At 34.3% G+C, this 19,902-nt stretch overlaps 1 non-coding gene across 1 annotated transcript; it reads right to left on the bottom strand.

Moving 5' to 3' along the window:
• Positions 1 to 1,216: 1,216 nt before the first annotated feature.
• LOC112023452 (uncharacterized) lies at positions 1,217 to 4,822 on the bottom strand. The gene is made up of 3 exons (XR_010624565.1): positions 4,691 to 4,822; positions 1,655 to 1,793; positions 1,217 to 1,541 (listed from the first exon to the last, which is right to left on the bottom strand). It is a non-coding gene; the product is annotated as an uncharacterized LOC112023452 (transcript).
• Between the last annotated feature and the right edge of the window lie 15,080 nt (positions 4,823 to 19,902).

Here is a 19,902-nt window from a genome sequence, read left to right as displayed (position 1 = left end):
CTTCATTGGCAAAATACTGCCCTATTTGGGAGTCACACAAAACCTCTCCCTTAAAGTTTTAAAAGATCTTTTTACCAATTAGAGTCTGAGGCATTTCATATAAAGCACAAGACCTTTCCCCACTTGGCGATGTGGGACTTTATCAAGATTTAGTTCTCCTTCAACTAACCCCACTTAAGAGGTCTTTTGGCATTTTGAGTCCCTATAGTAATGACAACAACTACTTAAAATAAGAGTTTGTGTAATAAAAACATTTTCGTGAAATTACATGCTCAAATTTTGGGGTGTAAATAGAAAGGTCAACAACTTCAAAATTTGGCCAAAGCAATAACTTCATTCTCGTTCAGATGAGTCATCAAACACAATAACAATTAATTATGTTCAAACCCCCTAATAGGAAGAGATATCTCAATTGGAAAACAAAATTAACTTTCTTGTCTTATGCATGGTTAATCAAACATAAATAATGGGCATTTATCAATTCCAAATCCATGTAAATAAAGATACCAATATTAGGATTGTCCATGGTTCAGTCCAGGTTGGGTTTGGGCTCTACCCAGACTTGCGTCGATTCTGGCGGGTGGCAGAATGGAGGATCCACCGTTGACCAGTTCAACCGGTTGAATTAAGTTGGTTGTTCCACAAGTTGGATCTGTTTCAGTTGAAATCAAGAGATGTAGCGATGACCGTGATTCCAACGAAAAACAGCAAAGATCCAGTAAGATCTTGCCAAATCTAGTGAAACTCACCAAATTTGGCGAAATCTAGCCAAATATGGTTGAGATCTTGCCAAAGTTTGGTTGGGTTTTTTTATAAGCAAGAGGAAAGAAACCGAGACTCGACCTGTCAGAATCGAACTCTGAAGCCCCCGATCTGCCTTTGACCACTATAGTCACCAGATCAGATCGGTTCTTGTCGGTCACTCTGGGTGGGTTGATTTGTCAAATCCCTTGGACAACCCTAACCTAAACTTCAAAATAGATAAAAATCTTTCCCCAAGAGCCTAACGACCTTGATAGTCAATATAAACACGTTCTGCTTTATGGAAACTTAGACATTCCAGTGTCTGTGAGCTCTCCCATAGACTAGAGTTCATGGAGAATTTATAGCTAAACAATTAAAGAATAGAGTTTCATTTCAAAAAGCAATGAAAAGGGCTGTTGAATTAATATGAGAATGAAAGATCAATACTTAGACCTTATCTTGCAATGGGCGATGCTGGATCAACATTAATGCCACTTCTGCCTCCTTGAATTGATTACTTCTCAAAATTAAATCCTAGTCAAGCTAGTGAGATTCCTCACTTCGTGATGATGCTTGAATTTGACTTCTTATTTATTCTTTTCCTCTTTAACTAAATGGATAGGATTCATGTCGGGAGAGAAGGATGAAGGATTCTTTAGAGTCACATAAGCCTTCTTGTAATCTGGTCTTGCAATCAAGCGCCCCCCTCTCATCTTTTTCTTTCCTCGCATATTTAGTGTCCGTACCTTTTCAACTTCGCAACCATATACTGATTCCAGAACCCTCTTGATCTCAGGCTGTTGACAAATAGCATAACAAAATCAGGTTAGACAAGAAACATGGACAATTGAGAATAACTAGAGACTGAATTTGAGCAATGGAAGAGACAGTAGACTTCCGTCTAAAGTACCTTTGATGCAGAAGGTATCGTTTTGATTAAAACATCTCTGTTGCTGTTGGAAGAAGGCCGCATGAGAAACTCAATAGGGAGTTTTGGGAAATGAACAAATTTCTCCATCTTTTTTCTTTATTAATCTGTTGCTTACTCTCTGCAGATAACACCATTTCTTTTGTTAGATGATGGTGTGGTAGAAAAATTTCACCTATAACAATTACAAAAACAAAGTTCTATTGACTATCAAGTAAAGATGGTATGACTCATTACTATTAACAGAGGCAATGGAGTAATTTGGAATATCTTATCCTATGTATTTGGGATTTATATGTGCTCAAATCAATTCTACTTTTGGGATAATTTTAGAAGTTCCAAGCGGTTCTCCATAAATGCAACTATGGCTAAACAAACTCCACTCTGATGATGAAGAATAGGGTGACAAATTTTCTATGGTAAAGAAAATTATACCCACCAAATAGTTGATTAAACAAGGAAAGGGGAGAAATTTTCGCCATAACTTGGCAAGAGAATGGCTAAGTTTGTATTGGACCTTGAAATATTTAATACCTAATTCTTCAACATGGATTTAGGGATCATAAATATTTCTAGAAAAGCTGACCTCCTTTCAACAGGCTATAGAAGGTCTCACTTGAGAAAAAGAATTCACTACAATCAACTAAAGTTAAAAGGACCCCAGGTTGAACAATTCTGCATTTTTTTTAAAGCTCAAGATACATATAAGGTCCAGTAGATAATATGTAAACTAAAAGAGATAGATATTTTTTCTTTAATAAATGAGATTTATTATTCAATAGAAGAAGTGAAGTACAGTATACACAGAGGCTTGGAAACAAACAGAAAAAACCACAAGCAGCTTATTGCTGCAGAAACATTTTGAACAGCTGGCTGACACAGAGTAATTAGCTCCCTTTTTTTTAATTGGTATGTTACACATGTACCTAGTAGGTCTTGAACCCATGACCTTACCCTCCATCTAGCACTTGAAAGGGGAGGAGGTGCCAGTTGAGCTAGAGCTCTATGGCAACACATAGTAAGTAGCTCATTTTTTTTTTTGGATAACATTGGGAACCTTTCTAAGGAATAGCCTTTATACTTGCCTTTAGCCACTAAAACCTACAAGCAACTAATCCCACCTGCCAGATTCAGTTGTCGGGTAGTCCAATGGACATTCACCCCTGACAGGCTAAGTAGATAAGCTCATGCCCAGGGGCAACACAAAGTAAGTAGCTCTTAGAGCAGAGCAAGTAACTTTATAGCAACAAATCAGAAACTAATGACCCAAAAGCTACTGGGAAATTAGTCACATCTAACAGATTTTTCTGTTGCTATTAGAATCAGAAATTTGTTCAAAATAGACCTCCTTCTATAGCCAATAATTGTGATAGAACAAAGCTTCCCTGGCTTTAAGACTATTTCCATGAATTCTGGAGTTCCTTTCTATTTAGACATGATATATGTGAGCTGACCAAGCCACCTTAACAAGGACTATAGTGAAGGACTTCATCTTTCAAATTCTTAATGGACCACTCTGTCAGCATTCCCAGAGATGGACACTTCCTGCTATTTCACAAAAAATCATCCTACAAAGATTTTCTTGAAAAGCTACAATCATAGCAGAGATGATTTCTACTTTCAGTGGCTGCTCCATAATAGCTAAAAAATAGTAGCAACCACTCTGCCAAAAGCATATATTTCCAATACCCAAAGTAAGTTTTGTCTTTAAGAAATTATAAGTTACACATTCACCCAATGGATCTTGAACCCACCACCTTGGCATCCATCCCATAATCGAGGGATGAAGAAGTATCATTTGAGATAGAGGTCATTGGCCAATCCTAAAGTAAGTTATTGCCTTATTGGAGATTATGTTCCATATTTAACAAATTTGCAGAGAGCATTCTAGGAAGTTGTCCACTTATCTAAAATTGTTAAAACTTTAAAGGGGATGGGGAGAGAGGCAAAGAGCAGCATGTAAAAAAAAAATCTGTACACACTAAAATCTCTTTTGCACTAAACCAAGAAAACATAAATAATATTTAAGATCATTCTACTGCATGACAAACCCAGCTCACAAAAAGACATGTAGTATACATACTGCAATAGGCATGCATAAAATCAAACACTCCTAACAAATACGACTCTTCCTACCTTGTCATAAATCTTCACTTCCACATTTTAATTTTACTTACAATGGTCACCCTTATCTGGTATTCAACAAACAGACACACACAAGACACGATTTCAACAATGTGTTCACGAAAGCCCCACAGATTTCGTATGAAAGCTCATCGACCCATTAACCATTGGAACAAAACTTTCCAAAAAAACTAAACTCCGTTCATAACTTTTAACTAAATGAACTTTCAACGTTCAAAGGTTGCAATGATTCTAACTACACAAAAACTCAAAGTAACACCAAATGTTAAAGAGCCCCATGAACCACAACATTTTCTAGGTACAGATTTTTTCACGCAGACCATTTTCAAAAAATTGCAAAAAACAGATCTTGCAAGGCACTCTTTGGTTGTCAAGAATAATAAATAATCTGTTATGTTTCAGTTTTCCGTATTCACAATTTTCGCCCTGTTATCCTAGGGAACCAAACAGAATACACAAAGTAGAAATTTTAAAAATGAAATGATCATAGACAAATTTAGCCCTTTTTCTGAAATCTCAATATAATCAGATCAGTACAGTGAATCCCAAATTCAGAAAAGAACAGAACAAACCAAATTTTCACTGAATCAATTATAAGCTTCTGTTTGGTTCAGAGAAAACGAGGGAAAAAGAAATGAAACCAGAGTTTTAAAAAAACCCATCAAGCTCCTATCAAAATAACTCATTGGTTTCAATCAAGATTTTTTTTTTTTTTTTTTTTTGAGGAAAAACAAAGCATCAAATAGAATGATGAGACTAGTTCATTTTTTTTTTTCTTTGGATTTTGTTTATAATTTTCCTTGTAACCAAACACTAAATAGTGGGTGAAGCAATTTAATCAGAACTAAGAGAGCTAAGAGGGACCAGAGATACCTTGTCACTGCAGCACAGAGAGAGAGAGAGAGAGAGAGAGAGTAGCAGAGACTAGTGTAGGGTTTTAGAGAGGGTTTAAGAAAAAAGCTGCCTGGGTCAAAGTTGTCAAAATAAGGAGTGGAAAATGGAGAAGTTATTTGGTATTTTACTGGATGTAAGAGTTAAGAGGGGTGTGTGTGACATACTTTTGTGACATAAAATAAAAAGAACAAAAACTTGGGAAAATTTTGATGACAGAGAAAGTTATTCATTTTCCATCTGCTATGGTTTTTTTTTTTTTTTTTTTTTTTTTTTTTTTTTTTTTTTTTTTTTTTTTGAAAGAATAAAAAATTTGCGTCTCTTTTCTTTGTTGGTATTAAAAAAAAAAAAAAAAAGGAAGAGAAGAAATAATGAATTGGAGCAAATTAACTACTATTAAAGATAGTTTTCCACCTTCAGTAAAGATAGTTTTCTACATTTTTTCAGTGTTTAGTAGCACAAAGAAAAAAAAAAAAACTGGTTAATGGAAAACTATCTTTAGTCGATGGAAAACCTTAATAAAAATAAGGCTTATTTTTTATAAGTTGTTTTTCAAAATTTTTTTTTGGAAAACAATCTCTCTCTCACGGTATGCTCTCTCTCTAGTTTTCTCTCTTTCTTTTACTTTTTCTCTCCTCACACCCTCATTGTCGCCGACTCTGGTCTCTCCTCTTCCCATAGATCTCTCTCTCTCTCTCTCTCTCTCTCTCTCTCTCTCTCTCTCCATGTTTCTCTTCCCTTCTATAACACAGTTCTCTAATTAGATTTTTTTCCCCTCACTTATCGGTCAGTAGCTCCGACTTGCAAAGGAGAACAGATTTGCAGCAGTAATTATTTCATTCCTCTCTACTAAAATCCCAATTCTTTGCTTTGAATTTCAAGCTTGATTTTCTTTTTCTTTAAGAAATTTTCGGTTTGATGGATTCCAGGTAGAAGTTACTTCTTTTTCGAACATAAAAGTGCAAAAAAAAAAAAAAAATAAAAAAAATAAAAATAAGAAGAAGAAAGAATGAATGAAGTAAAAGACGAAAATTTTAAACATAGTTCCTTTATGGATCTAAATTGCTTTTACATAGGACAATCTTTATAGTAAATTAAAAATATTGTTATATAATGAATGATAATTGTTTAGGAGAATTGCATTTGTTGGTAGATACATTATGCAAATACTATGCCATGATGATATATTATGCAAATACATTATGTAAATACATAATTTAGAGTAATATTGAAGACTTGTGGTTGACCATAGTAGACAATTAGTGTACCAACAAAAAGAGTAGACAATTAAAATTTATTGTTATTTGTACTTATTAAAGATGTATTCCCCTGTCAATTTTTTATATATAGACAAATGGTTGATATATATAGTGGCGGCTCTAGGATATATTTTTTTTTTTTGGGGTCAATAGTATTGTAATTTTTGTGTGCTAAAAGTTGTGTAATTTTTTGCCAATGAAGAAGAAAAGTGCAGGAAAAACAATTTCATTCCGTGGCCAATGGCAAAGTATGCTAGAGTCCATATAGAAGATTTATTTATTTTTAAAAATGAAGTAGCAGTTTTAAGAGTAGAGCTACTAACACAACACTTTCACAGCAAAATTTAGGTGGTAAGCTATTAAAGATATGTAAAAAAGTGATGTCATTTGTGGGTCTAAATAAAAACTCATTAAAACTTGCCATTTAACCTTTATTGTAAAATTATTGTGAAAATAGCACTAAAACGATCACATTCAAACTTATTTCAATTGGGATTAAACAAAATTTAGGGTTAGGGTGTTCAAAATTTTATTCAAGGGGTCAAAAGAAAAATTTATATAAAATTTTTGGTTTTTGGCCAGGTCAGGGGATTCATTTAAACCCTCTAGGTTGGCTGTAGAGCCGTCCCTGTATATAAATATATATGTGTGTGTGTGTGTGTGTGTGTGTGTGTGTGTGTGAAAATTATACAACAAATTTTGATTGTATTTATTATCAAAATTTTAGTATGAAAACCAAATTCATTCTTGGTATTTTTTTTATTTATTTATATTGATTACATTAATTGTTTTACATAATACACATGTTTTAAATTATACAAGGAAAAAAAAATTGCATATCAAACACCATAAAATATTCTCAATCTCATTTTCAAGGTCGTTACTGAACACCGGAAAATGAGATAGTTTTTAAGAAAATGCTCTTTGAAAAATGAACAATTTTCCAGAAAATTTTAATGCTGAAACAAACAAAGTGTATTATGAAAAAACAAATTGTGTCTAGCCAAGTGTGATTTCTTTTACATTCTAACTTTATAGTATAGTAAGCCACACTGGGTTTGGTAGGATTTGGGTTAGATCATAAATGAGTTAGGTACATAATATCCAATTACCCATTTATGACCTATATAAATATAAATTAAATACCCATTCCACTTTGTGATTGCTTGATTTGGCCGAGGATTAGGAATGGAAATTACACTCTGAAGACTGGGTACCAGTTATTGCTTGATTTGGAGAGGAGGGATAGAGCCTCAAGCTCAATTACAAATCTCCCAAAATCTTTTAGGAATTGTATTTGGAAACTGGGTGTCCTAAACAAGGTTAAAATTTTCCTATGGCATGCATGTTTCAAAGCTTTATCAACGAAAACAAATTTGCAGAGGAGGAAGGTTTTGGATAATCCTCTATGTAGCCTTTGTTCTAGCTCTCCGAAAGATGCCTACCATGCACTGTGGGGTTGAGTGTATCTTCTACTTATTTGGGAACCAATCTTTGGCTGGATTAAAAAAGACCACCCTCAGATTAATTCTATCTCTGATATAGTATCATTGGTGGGTTAGCAACCTCGATAGCTTAAGACTTTTGCTATGGTTGCTTGGTCGGTGTGATATAGAAGAAATAAGATCCACTGCAATGAGCCCAATTTGCCACCCCAAAAAGTATTGGAATTAGCATGCGGCTTGCTATCAAATTTCCAGATGAAGCCTCGGGTACAGATGTAGCAAAGGACTCAGGTTCAGTCACGGGTCAGGAGGTCACCAACAGCTCAAAATGCAATGACGGTAAACTTGATGGGGCTATGTTTCCGAAATCTAATGAAGCTGGAGTTGGGGTAGTAATTCGGAATGAAGCTGGGGAAGTTTTGGCTGCTTTAGCCTTTAGCAGGAAAGATCCATCAACCATATACAGTGGAAACTCTGGAAATTATAGCAGAGCGGGGTTGGTTTTTCCGCACCCTATTTTCAAAGGCGACTCAGAGGTTATTATAAAGTCTCTTCTGAAGATAATTTGTCCCTCTCCAGTATTGTAATGCCCCAATTTTTATTTTTTATTTTTAATGATCATCATCGTCATCTTCATTATTATTATTATAGAATTAAGGTACTATATTTGTGTACACAGTAAAATGAGAGTAGACAATTTTGTGGTGTTACAAAATATATGAGAAAATTAAAGTTTTAGTGCCCATTTGGAAAGCATGTTTTGCGCATTTTCTAGTGGTGTGTTTTTAGATGGTAGGTCTCATGCACTGTTCATGAGACTAGTAAGTACTTTTTTCAACAAAATCAATATTATATATAAAAGCAGAGACCTCATGCGAGAATGCATGAGGTTCTGCCATGTGGCGCTCTAATAGAATAGTTTTGTAAAAACATGGGCTGGCATTTAAAATTAACAAAAGGTTTTGTCCTAAATTAGAGTTCATAGCAAGCCCAAGCCCATTTTCAACCCCAGCAAAACTCTAATAAGTAATAATAACTACAATTAACGCCAGGTACAATTAACATAGTAGCTTTGAAGTTCTCTCTTATAACACAACCCTCTCCTCTTCATGCTCCTTACAAAACCCCAAACGTTCTCCTTAATTACACCAACTCATCACTTTCTACCTCTACCTATTCTGAGTTCGACTTTTCACTTTTCCGTTTTAATCTCAATTTTAAAGCAATGACTTCAAAGGGCCTCAAATACATGACCGAGATGTTCTCTATTTTTAGCATCGATTTCGCCAGGTCCGTAAATCTCTCTAACTCTGTTTCTCTTAAAAATAAAATGTCCCTTTTGTTTCCATAGAAAGTAGCACTTCAAAGATTTTTTCAGAAAATTTTTTTGCCAAGACTAAATGGAATTTTAACTTTGAGTTTCTATGTAGTCTTTTAACATTCTAAATGATGATTCCAAGAATTGAGGACCAACCCAAAAGATCAACCTCAAGCCAAACAGTCTACCCGTCAAGGTAAAAAAAAACCTACTTTTGAGTTTTTTATTTTATAATTTTTCTTTTTGCATGGTGTAGTTAAATTCTTTAAAAAAAATTCTGTTAATTTGTTAATCCATATCCATCAATATCCAAATTTATGTAAATAGAAATGGATCCCATATATTTAGGATTGAAGCCAAAAACATAATCTGCTCATGAAATATAAAAACTGAGGAACAAATACTTGAAAGTATCAAGAAGAATGTAAAGGCTTGAGTTGAGTTTCTTTTGGTGCGGGTAGTTGTCCAAGGCTCCAAGTAATTGCCAGTGATCTTGGCTCCAGGTAACATTAGTCATGTAAAATAAGTGTAGGGACATAACTAGAAATTTAAGACTCTTAAGGTTGTGTGTGCAATACAACATGTGCAGAGGTATATGTGTTCACGACTTTTTCTGGATGTTGAAGAAGCCACAAGATTTTTTGTGTAGATAATAGATACAAGTAACATTCCCATCTAGGGCTTAACATTTGCAAAGTCCAAAATTAACTTTGTTATTCATGTATATACTCCACTCCCTGTCTTCCCTACTCAAAATTTTCATGTGTTTTATGGTTGCCTTAGAAATTTTAGTAAGTTTCTGTTCTAGGTATATATATATATATATATATATTTGATGGATCCGTTCTAGGTATATTATAGCTTGCCAGATGCACATTATCAATTTGGTTGTTAATACTTGCGCTCTATAAAGATTCTATAAACTTGAAAATTGTTAATATTAGTTCTTATCCTTCCAATCTTTGAACTTTTTTTTTATAATAAATTTTGGTTGGATCATGGTCCCCAAAGACTTAACAAATTTCCAATAATTGTATTATTTGTAGTTGCACCTATCTCAATTGTGCATCAACTGTTGCTCAAGATGGGAGGGTTGGCATGCCTATCCACTGAAGGTTACTACGTTCGTGTTTTTTTATCCTCTTAAGTTTAGTCAAGCAACCTAAAAAATTAGTGCAACTACTGATACTTTAATTTTTATTATTATTATTTTAGTTCTAGACTTTGAATCAGTTCAAATTAGAAATTGCAACTTAGAATATGACGTTCTTTGAATATGTTTGAAAAAATTACTACCAAATTTTGTCACTAACGCTACTTCTCTTGACTATATGAAATTCTTTTTGAATTTATTAGTTCTCCAAGTTGGATCATGATTTTAATAAAGTTGATCTATGGATGAAATTCACAGAGTCTCCTTTCTAAAATTTTCTTTAGGCCTTAACTATGGTGTTTGATTACTACAAAAGCAATTTTTCAATAACTAATGGCCTATTTGCAACACTTGGATTGAAAATTCATGGTGGCAAAAATGTCCCTTATGTGTAGGACATTTTAGGGTATTAGGTCTTGGTATGTATTCAGTAAATTCTTGAGAAATACATAATGAGAGGTCCAAGTAGAAGACTTGGTCTTGGTGCCAAAGGATGTATTTCTTGGTGCATTTGGCCATAGATAATGTATATTAGAAGCTTCAAGGGTGCTGAAAACTCATTATAAATGAATCCTTACACTTCTATTAATAAGTTGAATAATGGTGAGATATCACCCCTTTCAATTTCTTTATAAAGATGGTTGTGGTTAAAAGAAAATTATCTTCCTTCTCGACTCTATTCCATGGTGATACAATGATTGGGAAATTATGTGTTGGGCATAATTTGGTGCATCTTTGTTGTAATTAGCTAAAAAGATTCAAGAATTACTTGGAGGAATGTACTTCATAATGATTTGGCAATTTAAGGGAATTTTTGCCCCAAGTTGATGAAATATATAGTTTTGATATCTATTTCTCAAACCATTCATTGCTAGATAGGAGTTAGGTTAATACTCACAAACCAAACCAATTATATGCTCGCTCTCTTTCAAAGGATGTGAAAATAATAATTGTGCAAGTAACTTAACCGAAATATTTAAATTATTGTGAATTCATTCACGCAACGCTTTTTTAATATATAATATAATTGATGTTAATTATATAAATATTATACCAAAAGTTTTTTATTTTTTTTTAGATCATACAAATTAGTTAGAAATTATTTCAAAATAAAATTATAAATTATCCGCGCATCGCGCGGGACATCATCTAGTTTTCATTAAAATTAGGTCCCACGGTACTATTTATACATTTAAAAATTATTTTATTACAGTGTTTTCAGTTTTCAGTAATAAGCGGTATCCAAACAGACTCTTAGTGTATACAATTTAGTGCTGCAGTTAAAATAGTAAATAAATAAAAGAGGAAGATGTAACGTGGAGTGTTACTTTGTGGGATTGTTCAAATAAAACTTTTGGTCTCCTTATTAGTTAAGGAAAAGGATTAGAGGATTAAAACCTATTTGAATTAGGAGTTTAAGAGTTATTAGGATCCTTTGGAATTTTGACTTATCTAAACAAACAAACCTTAATTTGAGATTATTACATTTTTCTTTTATATATAATTGATAGGTTATAACTACTTTTTGTTAGTAACCCTAATCCACTACCCCACCAAGCCCACATTTTTGATCTGTTAAATACAAGGTAGAGGAAGAGATAAATTAGGGCTTTCATAGGAAGTGTTTCATCACTAAGGAGGCTAGGAGGTGTATTTTTTCCTTGGAGATTAGAACAAATACAATTAAAGATGCAAACAATAGTACCAGGTATGATTTTCCATTTGTTATAAATAAAGAATTAAAGGGTTGTAATCTATCTTGGGAACGTTAGTGATGTTTAGATTTTTTTTTTCAAAAGGGATATTTCCTAGAATTGTTGTTTACACTTTTACGTTATTGCCGACAGACTTCATTCTACAACAAAATCATGGAATTACAATCTTGATCATGAATATGGCTTTAACGTTTGGGATTATATTTAGGATGGTTTAACGTTTTTCATTGGTTATACATATTAGGACGGTTTAACGTTTTCATTGGTTATATATATTAAGATGGCGTTAACGTTAACAAAAGCCAAGGTTATAAAGCTTAATTCATGGTTTACCCAAAAAAAAAAAAAAATGCTTAAATCATGTATAAGGTTTTACCTTTTCATTTAGGACATATATTAAATCCTAAAGTTTTAGCTATTGCCTATCAGTTTTGATAAATTCAAGGAAACATATTCTGGGTAGAGATGCCTTGCATCAGTGTTATTATTTAGTTCAGTAAAGTATAATCCTAGTGAGTCAGTTTGTATAATTCGAGAAGCTTTATATTTTGTAGAGGATATTAAGTAATTTTATGTTGGGCTTTGTGGAGCCTAGTTTTGTTTGATTCGGTTTGATGACGCAACCCGACTCGAATAATGTTGCGTGGTTTTTAATGGGAGATTTACTGAGGCTTAGTCCATGGAGCGGAGGCGGCCCAAGCCGGAACGCTCATGGACAAGCCTTCTGGGGGTCCGGGGGCAACACCCCCGAGAAATTTTTTTTTGGCCCATTTAGCCCATTGTGGAACCGCATTTTGTAATTAGGGTTTTTTAGTGTGATGTTGTTGCCGTGTTTTGAAATATAGAGAGAAAATATTGTAGTTGCAAGTGTATTCTTCCCTGATAATAGTGATATCCCTGCAACTCCGTGGACGTAGGCAAATTGCCGAACCACGTAAATACTGTCTCGTGCGTGTGATTGTTTTTTTTTTTTCTTTGGCGTGTGTTTTCTCTATTTTTTTTTTTTTTGTTTCTCACAGGTTGGAATTTTGGTTGAATTCCCCCTAACAATTGGTATTAGAGCCTAAGGTTAGGTTTGAGTGGGAGCAATGGCAGAGGAAGCAGGAAAGACGTTTGGAATAGAAAAGTTTGATGGCACAGATTTTGCGTATTGGAGGATGCAGATTGAAGATTATCTCTATGGGAAGAAATTGCACCTGCCTCTTTTGGGGACAAAACCTAAGGCGATGAAAGCTGATGAATAGACTCTTCTTGATAGACAGGTACTGGGAGTTATCAGGTTAACTCTGTCTAGGTTTGTTGCACACAATGTTGTAAAGGAGAAGACCACAGCAGATTTGATGAAGACTTTGTTTGGTATATATGAAAAGCCGTCAGCAAACAAAAAGGTGCATCTGATGAAGAAACTGTTCAATTTGAAGATGACAGAGAATGCATCAGTAGCACAACATTTGAATGAATTTAACACTATCACAAATCAATTGTCATCTGTAGAAATTGATTTTGATGATGAGATTCGTGCTCTGATCGTCTTGGTTTCTTTGCCAAACAGTTGGGAGGCAATGAGGATGGCACTAAGTAATTCTACAGGAAAAGAAAAGCTTAAGTACAATGATATTCGAGATTTGATTCTGGCTGAGGAGATTCGCAGAAGAGATGCAGGTGAAACCTCAGGATTTGGTTCTGCCCTAAACCTTGAGACAAGAGGCAGAGGTAATAACAGAAATTCAAATCAGGGCAGATCAAAATCCAGAAATACTAATCAGAACAGAAGTAAATCTAGATCAGGCCAACAAGTACAATGCTGAAATTGTGGGAAAATAGGTCACTTTAGGAACCAATGCAAAAGTCCTAAGAAAAAGAATGAAGATGATTATGCTAATGCTGTAACAGAAGAGGTACATGATGCATTACTTCTTGCAGTAGACAGTCCATTTGATGATTGGGTTTTGGACTCAGGAGCTTTGTTTCATACCACTTCACACCGAGAAATCATACAGAATTATGTTGCTGGTGATTTTGGTAAGGTGTATTTGGCTGATGGTTCAGCCTTAGATGTTGTGAGTATGGGAGATGTCTGGATATTGTTGCCCAATGGGTCTGTTTGGTTACTGGAGAAGGTTCGACATATTCCTGACCTAAGGAGGAATTTGATTTCTGTTGGATAACTTGATGATGAAGGGCATGCAATACTATTTGTTGGTAGTACTTGGAAGGTTACAAAGGGAACTAGAGTATTGGCTCGTGGAAAGAAGACTGGTACTCTATATATGACCTAAGAGGCACAATTGCAGTTGCTGATGCAAGTACTGATACAAGTCTATGGCACCGCAGAGTTGGTCACGTGAGTGAGAAAGGGATGAAGATGCTACTGTCAAAAGGAAAACTACCAGAATTGAAGTTCATTGATTTTGACATGTGTGAAAGCTGCATCTTAGGAAAGCAGAAAAATGTGAGCTTCTTGAAAACTGGCAGGACACCGAAGGCTAAAAAATTGGAGTTAGTACACATTGATTTGTGGGGGCCTTCTCCGGTTGCATCCCTTGGAGGCTCAAGATACTACATCACTTTCATTGATGACTTAAGCAGAAAGGTATGAGTTTATTTTTTGAAAAATAAATCTGATGTATTTGAAACTTTTAAGAAGTAGAAAGCCATGGTTGAGACAGAAACATGTTTAAAACTAAAATGTTTGAGGTCTGATAATGGAGGAGAGTACATAGATGGAGGGTTCAGTGAGTTTTGTGCTGCACAAGGAATTAGGATGGAAAGACCATTCCTGGGACACCACAGCAGAATGGCGTGGCTGAGTGCATGAACAGAACTTTCAATGAGCGTGCTAGGAGTATGAGGTTGTATGCTGGACTACCAAAAACTTTCTGGGCTAATGCTGTTAGCACTGTAACTTACCTGATAAACCGAGGGCCATCAAGTCCTATGGAGTTTAGACTTCTTGAGGAGGTTTGGAGCGGTAAAGAGGTAAAGTTTTCACTTTTAAAAGTTTTTTATTGTGTTTCTTATGTTCATATTGATTTTGATGCTCGTAGTAAACCTGATGCAAAGTCTAAAATATGTTTTTTCATTGGCTATGGTGATGAGAAATTTGGCTATAGGTTTTGGGATGAACAAAACAGGAAAATCATCAAAAGTAGAAATGTGATATTTAATGAACAGGTTATGTACAAGGACAGGTCAACTGTAGTGTCAGGTGTTATAGAGATAGATCAAAAGAAATCTGAGTTTGTCAACTTAGATGGATTGACTGAAAGTACTGTTCAGAAAAATGGTGAAAAAGATAAGGAGAATGTAGATTCACAGGTAGATCAGAGTACACCTGTAGCTGAGTCCGCATATCTTCCAGGAACATTAGACCTCCACAGTGTTATTCACCTGCTTTAAATTATCTCCTATTTACTGATGGTGGTGAGCCAGAGTATTATAAAAAAGCCTTGCAATATGAGAGTTCAAGCAAGTGGGAGTTAGCCATGAAAGATGAGATGGATTCCTTGTTGGGGAATCAGACATGGGAACTAACTGAATTATCAGTAGGAAAAAAGGCTTTGCACAACAAGTGGGTTTAAAGAATAAAGAATGAGCATGATGGTAGTAAACGTTACAAGGCTAGATTAGTTGTTAAATGGCTCCAACAGAAGGAGGGCATTGACTACACAGAGATTTTTTCTCCAGTTGTGAAGATGTCAACAATTAGACTGGTGTTGGGAATGGTGGCTGCAGAAAATTTACATCTTGAGCAGTTAGATGTGAAGACGGCATTCCTTCATGGTGACTTGGAGGAAGACCTTTACATGATTCAGCCAAAAGGGTTCATTGTTCAGGGACAAGAGAATCTAGTCTGTAAACTGAGAAAGAGCTTGTATGGCCTAAAACAAGCTCCAAGACAATGGTATAAGAAATTTGACAGTTTTATGCATAGAATTGGGTTTAAAAGATGTGAAGCTGATCATTGTTGCTATGTCAAATTCTTTGACAATTCTTATATCATTTTACTGTTGTATGTGGATAATATGCTCATTGCAGGGTCTAGCATTGAGGAGATTAATAATTTGAAGAAGTAATTGTCGAAACAGTTTACAATGAAGGATTTGGGAGCTGCAAAGCAAATCCTTAGTATGAGAATCATTAGTGATAAGACTAATGGTACATTGAAGCTTTCACAGTCAGAGTATGTGAAGAAAGTTTTCAGCAGGTTCAACATGAATGAAGCTAAACCAGTGAGCACCCCCTTGGGTAGTCATTTCAAATTAAGTAAAGAACAGTCACCGAAGACAGAAGAAGAAAGGGACCATATGAGCAAGGTACCTTATGCCTCAGCTATTGGTAGCTTGATGTATGTTATGGTATGTACAAAGCCAGACATTGCACATGCAATGGGAGTTGTGAGCAGATACATGAGTAGGCCTGGAAAGCAGCATTGGGAGACAGTCAAATGGATTCTGAGATATCTGAAGGGTTTATTAGATACATGTCTTTGCTTCATAGGTGCAAGTTTGAAATTGCAGGGTTATGTAGATGCTGATTTTGCTGGCGATATTGATAGTAGAAAGAGTGCTACTGAGTTTGTATTTACTCTGGGTGGTACAGCTATATCATGAGTTTCACATCTACAAAAGATTGTTACTTTGTCTACTATAGAAGTTGAGTATGTTGCAGCAACTGAAGCTGGAAAAGAGATGATTTGGCTACATGGTTTCTTAGATGAATTGGGTAAGAAGCAGGAGACGGGCATTCTACACAGTGACAGTCAGAGTGCAATCTTTCTTGCCAAAAATTTGGCTTTTCATTCAAAATCGAAGCATATACAAACAAAATACCACTTTATCCATTACTTTGTTGAAGATAAATTGGTAATACTTGAGAAGATTTGTGGATCTAAGAACCCGACAGACATGTTAACTAAGGGTGTCACTATTGAGAAGTTGAAGCTGTGTGCAGCTTCAATTGGTCTTCTAGCTTGAGGACAGGAGGATGAGTTGCAGGGATGAGGGATTGTTTCTTGAAGGATAACGGTTTGATGTTGGTGATTGAACTAGTCTCCAAGTGGGAGATTTGTTGGGCTTTGTGGAGCCTAGTTTTGTTTGATCAGGTTTGATGACCTGACCTGACTCGAATAATGTTGCGTGGTTTTGAATGGAAGATTTACTGAGGCTTAGTCCATGGAGCGGAGGCTTGGGCCAATAGGCCCAAGTCGGAGTGCTCATGGACAAGCCTTCTGGGGGTCTGGGGGCAATGCCCCCAAGAAATTTTTTTTGGCCCATTTAGCCCATTGTGGAACCGCCTTTTGTAATTAGGGATTTTTAGTGTGGTGTTGTTGCCGTGTTTTGATATATAAAGAGAAAATATTGTAGCCGCAAGTTGTACTCTATATTCTTCCCTGATAATAATGATATCCCTGCAACTCCATGAACGTAGGCAAATTGTCGAACCACGTAAATACTGTCTCGTGCGTGTGGTTGTTTTTTTTTTTTCTTTGGCGTGTGTTTTCTCTATTTTTTTTTTTTTTTGTTTCTCACAGGTTGGAATTTTGGTTGAATTCCCCCTAACATTTTCATGGTTGATTATAGGTCCTATTTAAGAGTGTTTTGAGACTTTTTGGAGGTTGTTTCGGCTAGACTTTTAGAGAAATTCAAGTGCCGTAAGTAATTTGCATAATATACACAAGTTTGTTCATTAGGTTAGAAGCCAAAGGTTTTTCAAAAGTTATGTTTTTAAGCTTACGTTTTCTAAGTTTGTCAAAAGCATTTTTATGTTATTGAAAGAGAAACTTCAACTTTTAAATTATGTTTTAAAGAGAAGTTTTGAATTTTAAACAATGTTTTGAATGTTAATCTCATTTAAAAGATGATTTCTAAATTAAACTATTTTCAAAAAAGAAATGAGTTTCAAGATAAGTTTTCTAAAAAGGTTCTTGTTCTTTAAATTTGTTTAAAACCAAGTGATTTCAAAGTCATATTCCTATTTTATAATGGTATCAAAACATTTCTTTTAGCAAATTAAAATTTCAGATTTACGCAAGAATTGTAAAATACTTGTATAAACTCCTCAGTTCGAATAATTGTTAATATTAACTAAATTTTTCTATTTTGTTTAAAACTTTGCTTTTGTGATATGTGACTCAAAATAAGTGTTTTTTTTAAATTAATCAGATATATGTGTAAACTTGCTCACAGGGTTGTATGTGAGAATAAGTGTTAATCCCTCACTAGCAGGGTGAGATGTTGGTATCCGTTCACAGGATTGTATGTGAGAAGATGTGATACGTGTATATGTGACACTGTGCTCTGATCAATTATCTGTATGTATTTTCAAATGATTTTAAGATTTGATTACATATGTATTAAGTGGTTCATTATATGCTTTGAAATAATTACATTTGATATCATTGAATGAGTTTGTGAAAAATCAAAATACTCGTGCTTTGCTTGACTCTATTCTACTGTATTTTGTGTATAATTGCTTACTAGATGTGTGGCTCACTCCATCAATTATAATTTTCATATTAAATTTTAATTGAGAAATAGAAACTTTGGATCTCTTCGTAAGGTGCAAGGTAGAGTGTGGGAGTTTTAAGGCGACATCAATAATGCTTGAAGCTTTAAAGGATTTTTAGTTATTTTTATTTCACTTAAGATTTTATAGTATTTGGAGATTATTTCTAAATTGTGGATTTTAGTTATTGTAGGAGATTTATTAAGAGCATTGTTTATTTGGAGTTTATTGAATTTTGGAAATTAATTATGTTTATTGAGTTATGTAAGAACAGCAAGTCAGTCGTGCTTCTAAATTAATGTTCCATGGATTTGGGTTGTGACAAGTATAGGTAATCTTGTCAAAAACACTAAGTCTATTTTGGGTTTGTTCCAAACCCACGCATTCTCTCGCGTTAGGAGGTAGGGCAACGTTGTTGCTCATGCCTTAGCACAGAGAGATGAGCTTTATTTTCATTTGGTTTTCTAGATGGAGAATGTTCCATCAGACGTTTTGCATTTTGTGTTTCTGATTTTTACACTTAATTTGAATAAAGTACCATCAAGTATGGTTTTCTCAACAAAAAAAAAAAAAAAAAAAAATTGACACTCACCCAATTAACCCATTAGACAATTTAAAGTTTAGGACTATATTTTATGGGAGATATAGTCTTTTTTATTAAAAAAAATTAAAAGATAGAAAATATTCCAATATTTTAAAAGATTGAAAGCTCCTAGTTGTCTTATCATTCCTCAATTTTCTCTTGAACATGTTGTAGATTATATTTTCCTCTATTTTCTCGTGAAACAAACAAGATGTAAAACAAAGTGAGAAAGAAAACGAATAGGATTTGGGGCTGACCCTCCCTCTTATTTGATTTGAACTTCTTAGCCACCAAGATAATTTCAGCATTGATTCATAGTTGAAGATAAGAGATTTGCTTAAGGAAATCCATAGATTGATTCAAACACATAGATTGAGATGATGAAGAAAATGAACCATGACATTGAGATCTAGATTGAAAATTAATGAGAGAGAAAGAAAGGAAAATCTTGAAGTCGTTGCCATACCTAGGAGTAGATCTCAATGTTTGGTAGGAGGGAAAAATGAGAGGAAAACTTTAAAAAATTAACAAGAAAAAGAAAAAGGAGAAGGGAGAGAGGAACTAGGCGTTTGGAATGTTGGAAAATGAGAGGGAAACATAAGAATTAATCAACAAGAAAAAGGAAAAAGGAGAAGGAGAGAGGATCTTAGGTTATGTTTGGTAATAGTTTTTGTTTTCTATTTTCAAAAACTTGTTTTTTGGAATATTAAGAAAAAAAAAATTCTTGTATTTTTGAAATAAAAAACATGTTTGGTTAGTTTAAATTAAAAATAAAAAATAGATTTTTGAAGAAAAAAATATAAAATATAAAATATGTTGTTACTAGGATTTGAACTCTAATGCTAACTCACTAAATGAGTCAGATTAATTAAATTAAATGTGTGTTTTCAATAACTTTTGAAAATTAAAAACTGAAAACAACATTTTGCATGTTTTCAGTTTCCTTCATAAATTGAGTTTTAATAATAGTTTTTGTTTTCTATCAATTTTGGGTTGCCAACAAGTTTTTTAGTCTCAAAAGTAGAAAACTGTTTTTAGAAATAGAAGATAAGAGAAAAAAATAGTTACCAAACATACCTTTAGTATTTTGAATGTGGAAAAATGAGAGGAAAACCTAAGAAAATTAACAAGAAAAAGAAAGAGGAGAATGGGAGAGAAGAGGTCTAGGTGCCTACATTAGGGAATTAGGATTTCGATTTTGTTATGTTTTTGTT

Source organism: Quercus suber, unplaced genomic scaffold (genome assembly GCF_002906115.3).
Source record: "Quercus suber isolate HL8 unplaced genomic scaffold, Cork oak 2.0 scaffold_458, whole genome shotgun sequence".
NCBI lineage: Eukaryota > Viridiplantae > Streptophyta > Magnoliopsida > Fagales > Fagaceae > Quercus > Quercus suber.
The sequence above is the reverse complement of the archived record's forward strand: the minus strand, read 5'-3'. Positions and strand labels throughout refer to the sequence as shown.